This window comes from Papio anubis, chromosome 13, assembly GCF_008728515.1.
Source record: "Papio anubis isolate 15944 chromosome 13, Panubis1.0, whole genome shotgun sequence".
In the NCBI taxonomy this organism is placed as follows: domain Eukaryota; kingdom Metazoa; phylum Chordata; class Mammalia; order Primates; family Cercopithecidae; genus Papio; species Papio anubis.
The window spans coordinates 9,576,778-9,582,609 of NC_044988.1; the positions used below are offsets into that span (position 1 = coordinate 9,576,778).

General features: G+C 44.6%; 1 pseudogene across 1 annotated transcript; it reads left to right on the forward strand.

The window, feature by feature from the left end:
* Nucleotides 1-2,090: 2,090 nt before the first annotated feature.
* On the forward strand, nucleotides 2,091-2,525 carry LOC108582283 (annotated as a pseudogene). The gene has a single exon (XR_001895534.3). The product of XR_001895534.3 is annotated as a small nuclear ribonucleoprotein G pseudogene (transcript).
* Nucleotides 2,526-5,832: the final 3,307 nt, after the last annotated feature.

Sequence of the window (5,832 nt, forward strand, 5' to 3'; positions counted from 1 at the left end):
TGATAGGGCTAGGACTTGCATATCTGGCAGGAACATGGTCAGAGAAAGTGGGCTGCTCTGAATTTTGCCTTTCTAAGTTTAGTGTGGCTTATACCCAGCTTTTAGGCAAACATCAAAGTAAATCATGTTGTGGGATGAAATGAAAGTACTCAGACAGACATTGAAGGGCTGTCAGAAGTCTCATGATCAAAACAAATCACATATAGAAAAGAATCTGAGGCAAGCTAACATGATTGAATTCTCAGGTTAAAAGGATAACAAAATAGCAGCAGGGATTCTGATGATGATACCTCTCCTCTTGGTCATGCTGGTTCAATCTGGTTGGACTCGCTTCCTTCTATGCTGGAGCTCTGTGCCTGCCCTGAGACATCCCCTCCCATCATCTTAGGGATCCCCTTTTCTGCTATCCCTTGCTGTATGTCTCGCCGAGGTTGAGTGTATTCTTCAGTAGGTTTTGGTGGAAGGGTGCATGTCACATTGCATGTCTGAAAATGTCATTATTCTACCCTTTTTGACTGATAGTTTGGCTGGATATAGAAATCCTGGATGCCATTCTCATAGCATTTTAAAAGTTGGCTACACTGTCTTCTAGCTGTTGAATGTGGCACCGTTCTAATTCATATCCTGTGTGAGTGACTGTCTTTTCTACCTGAAAGCTTGTAAAATCTTTGTCCCTGGGCTGTGAAATTTCACACTGTAGTGCCTTGATGTGTGACTGTTTTCATCCATTGTGCCAGGTACTCTTTCAATCTGGAAACTTTTGTCTTTTAGTGAGAGACATTTTCTCAAATTATTTCCCTGTAGATTTCCTTTTTTTTCTTTTCTTTTTTTCTCTTTCAGAAACTTCTGTTCAGATCTAGGCTTCATCCTATTAGTATTATTTTTTTTTCTTTTCACTCCTGTTTTCTTTCTGTCTTTTTATTTTAATTTTTGGGTGATTTCCTCAACTTTTTCATCTAACCCTTATTCTGAGTTTTAAAATTTCTACTATAATTAAGAACCCTCCAACACGCTAAACATTTATTTTTCATAGTATCTTGCTATTGTTTCTCTTATCTCTCTGAAGATATTAATGATTGGTTTTGTTTCTTAAAATCTTCTTGCATTGGTGGGGAATGGTGGCTCAAGCCTGTAATCCCAGCACTTTGGGAGGCCGAGGTGGGCGGACCATGAGGTCAGGAGATCGAGACCATCCTGGCTAACACAGTGAAACCCCGTCTCTACTAAAAATACAAAAACATAGCTGAGCGTGGTGGTGGGCGCCTGTAGTCCCAGCTACTTAGGAGGCTGAGGCAGGAGACTGGCGTGAACCTGGGAGGTGGAGCTTGCAGTGAGCCGAGACTGTGCCACTGCACTCCAGCCTGGGCCACAGAGCGAGACTCCATCTCAAAAAAAAAAAAAAAGAAAGAAAGAAAGAAAACTTCTTGCATGATCTGTGTTTATTCTGTGTTGTTTTCAGATGCTTGTGCATTTGTTTGCTTAGTCTGGTCCCTTTCTTCCATGTTAGATGCTTTCCTCAGACGTCTGGTAATTTTTGGCTGCCTGGATTAAGAAACGAGGACAAAAAGGTGTTAGGAGCTCTGAGCATTTAGATGGACTTCATGATTTTGAGCTTCACTGTAAAATAACATAAGTTGGTCTTTTATCTGCTAGGGAAACTCTGAGGTCAGCATCTTTAGGTTTTTTCCCTGAGGCAGGTTAGATACTTCTCTGTAAATTCTTCTAATTTTGGCTGGGCACGGTGGCTCATGCCTGTAATCCCAGCACCTTGGGAGACTGAGGCGGGTGGATCACTTGCAGCCAGGAGACCAGCCTGGCCAACATGGCAAAACCCTTTCTCTACTAAAAATATAAAAATTAGCCGGGCATGGTGGTGGGCGCCTGTAATCCCAGCTACTCAGAAGGCTGAGGCAGGAGAATTGCTTGAACCCAGGAGGCAGAGGTTGCAGTGAGCCGAGATGGCACCATTTCACTCCAGCCTGGGTGACAGTGCAAGATTCTGTCCCCAACCCCCTTGCCCCCCAGAAAAAAGCAAAAAAAGAAAAGAAAATTTAAAAAGAGGGCTAACTAGGTCGATGACGCCAAACGCAAGACGCCGGGCCGACCGCGGGAGCCTGAGGGAAGCCGTGCATTCGGTTTCAAGGCATCTCTGAGCCCGCGGGGTATACGCCATGAGCAAAGCTCACCCTCCCGAGTTGAAAAAATTTATGGACAAGAAGTTATCATCGAAATTAAATGGTGGCAGACATGTCCAAGGAATATTGTGGGGATTTGATCCCTTTATGAACCTTGTGATAGATGAATATGTGGAGATGGCGACTAGTGGGCAACAGAACAATATTGGAATGGTGGTAATACGAGGAAATAGTATCATCATGTTAGAAGCCTTGGAACGAGTGTAAATAATGGCTGTTCAGCAGAGAAACCCATGTTCTCTCTCCATAGGGCCTGTTTTACTATGATGTAAAAATTAGGTCATATACATTTTCATATTAGACTTTTGTTAAATAAACTTTTGTAACAGTCAAAAATGCTTTCTCAGATGTTCTGAATATAGAATATTAGCTCTCATTCCAATTTTTTCTAACATGAATTTTCCTGGATGACACCGATTTCAAAGGGTTTTATGCACTAAAGTGGAAGAATCTTATTAAATGTGGGAAAAAAAAAAAGAAAATTCTAGTTTTCTGCCTGGACACTAAATGTTTGACATCAATAGATCTGAAAGCCTAGGGGTTGAAGTGGGCTGGGTATCTTTGTGTTCAGTAAGCTGCGTACTGATAGTTACTTGGTCCTTCTGTTTTGATGCCCTTCTCAAGACCTTCGACGTTGCTCTCTGTTGAGAACTCTTTCCACCAAGTGAACATACAAGTTTCTCCCTGATAGGTGGCAAACTCCAGCAGGTGAAAGGTGAGGGCATCTCAGGGTCTACCTGCTTCTCAAACCCCTTTCACACGAGCCCCCCTCATGTGACTCCCTACTCTTCCCTCATCTGGGAGCTTTTGGGAAATGGGGTGTCACAAGTGGGATGCTTGTGATTTCCTTAATTTCCAGCTTTCCTTTTGATCTTGGATTTGGCCCTCATAAGCTTGATGAGTCATTTTCACTCATCTAATTGCTTGCTAGCTTCAAAGTTTGTTGTTGTTGTTGCTGTTGTTTTCTTCATCTTTATGGGTTCATAGTTTATTGCTGTTTCGTTTAAATCCCTGTAATATGGCTATCACTGGATTCCAGGAATAAGCAGAGTTAAATGCATTCAATGCCACTTTAAAGAAGGACAGGGCTTGGTGCTTTATTTTAATTCCTCTGTTTTCTTGTTTCCACCCTTTGCCACTATTATGAACCTCTTGAGGATGAAATTAAATAGTAGCTAGAACTACAAATGTGCTGCGTCAGGAAGAGTAGTTGACCAGCAGTTTCTCAGCAGGGTGGGTTTGAAATTGTTCTTGGCCAGGAGTGGCGTGCTCTCTGCCTTGGCTCTGTGCTTTCCCTATTTTGGCCTGCTATCTCTTATATATGTGTGTTGCTAGGGGCTGTATTTCTCTGCAACTCACTGTATACTCAGTTCTCTTTCTTTCTTTCTTTCTTTCTTTCTTTCTTTCTTTCTTTCTTCCTTCCTTCCTTCCTTCCTTCCTTCCTTGCTTCCTTCCTTCCTTCCTTCCTTCCTTCCTTTCCTTCCTTCCTTCCTTCCTTCCTTCCTTCCTTCCTTCCTTCCTTCCTTCCTTCCTTCCTTCTTTCCTTCCTTCCTTCCTTCCTTCCTTCCTTCTTTCTTTCTTAAGTATTAAAAGAACTCTAATACTAGTTGAGATCTGGCTGCCCTGTAGTAAAGCTTCATAAGCTTGGTTGCCCTTTCTGCTTCTTGGTTTTTCTCTTCTCTACCTTCCTTTTCTGACAGCCCCTTTCCCCGTTCTTTCCTTCCTTGTTTCTGCAGATGGAGCCCTGCCTGCCCTTCCACGGGCTGCTCTCTGCTCCGTGCTGTGAACAGTTTCCCTGTGTGGCTGCTCTCAGGCTGCCAGCACTGAGAATCCTTCCATTTCAGCCTATGGGCTTTCTAGAAGAAAGCCACCTGGAAGAGCAAATTCCACCTGGAAGACTCTGTCTCTAAAAGTAATAATCATAATAATAAATTTAAAGAAAAATAAAATGGGGACATTGGGGATGGCTTAGGGAGGGAGGGTAGAAACTTAGGGAGACCTAACACTTAAGGCCATTTGAGCTACAGGGTTCCCCCACTGATAGCTGATAGTGGTCCCCTCCGAAATTCCTGACTCTTGACTCATCCTCTGAGCAGGCACCTGAAAGGCATGAACTCATGGCCAGACCACTTTCCTTTTTTAGTTAAATGAAAATAAACTTTTTTTGGGGGGGGATGGAGTCTTGCTCTGTCGCCCAGGCTAGAGTGCAGTGGTACAATCTTGGCTGACTGCAAGCTCCACCTTCCGGGTTCACGCCATTCTCCTGCCTCAGCCTCCCGAGCAGCTGGACTACAGGTGCCTGCCACCATGCCCGGCTAATTTTTTGTATTTTTAGTAGAGATGGGGTTTAACTGTGTTAGCCAAGATGGTCTCGATCTCCTGACCTCGTGATCCGCCCACCTCGGCCTCCCAAAGTGCTGGGATTACAGGCGTGAGCCACCGCGCCCAGCCCTTTTGTTGTTATTGTTGTTGTTTTTGAGTCGGAGTTTTGCTCTTGTTGCCCAGGTTGGAGTGCAATGGCGAGATCCTGGCTCACTGCAACCTCCATCTCCCGGGTTCAAGCGATTGTCCTGCCTCAGCCTCCCGAGTAGCTGGGATTATAGGCATATGCTACCACGCCCAGCTAATTTTGTATTTTTAGTAGAGATGGGGTTTCTTTATATTGCTCAGGCTGGTCTCGAACTCCCGACCTCAGATGATCAGCCCACCTCGGCCTCCCAAAGTGCTGGGATTACAGGCGTGAGCCACTGCGCCCAGCCAAAAATAAACTTTTTATATTTTTCCTATTGCAAAAGTTGATGCATGGTCATGTAAAAAATGTAGAGAAATAGTAGAGAAGCAAGAAAGTAAAATCAGCTTTAATCTATAGATAATTACTGATCATTGACCATGCTTTGGTGTACACTGCATATACTGCCAGGGCTGCTGGCTCTCTCTGAGTATGTGTGTGTGTGTGTCTGTGTGTGTGTTTGTCTCCATGTACATCTACTATCATAATTGCTGTGTTCACATGAAATGACAGGTGAGTTTCCTTCAAATCATATCTAAACTGGATACTCTTGGAATTGATTGATCACTCAGCCACACTCTAAGGAAGGTAGGATCTCTTCTGGGAGCCTTTTCCAACCAAATGTGCCGGTTCATATTCCAGGAAGAATAGCAGCAGCAATCACACAGCAGAGGAGCAGGGATGCAGGGATTCTGGCTCCCTGGCTCCCTCCTGACCTTTGTTTCTGGGCCACGACTCGCCTGGCTGTTTGAGGTAGGCCACCCCATTCATTGCTACCATTCATGATTCGGTATGACGTCAGCTCAACAGTTACACTGAAGCCAGGAATTAAGGGGCAAGTACTAGGCTGTTTCCTCGGCAACCCAGCTTCTGTGGGCAGTCGTTGTGGCCACCGATGATCTACAGTTACCACCGCGGGGCAGAGCGCTCAGTAGAATGAACTAAAATGAGCTTTTTCCAGGGGCCATTGGCAGAAATCTAATTCAGAGAGTTGCTTAGGAATCCACTGGTCCTCGGGTCAGGGAGACCAAGGAAACTTAAAAGGCACACTTCTTCTTTGTGGCTTTCATACCTGCAGGCACTTCCTCTTGTCCCCGCTGCCCGCAACCCCGGGCTTCCCTCCTAAAC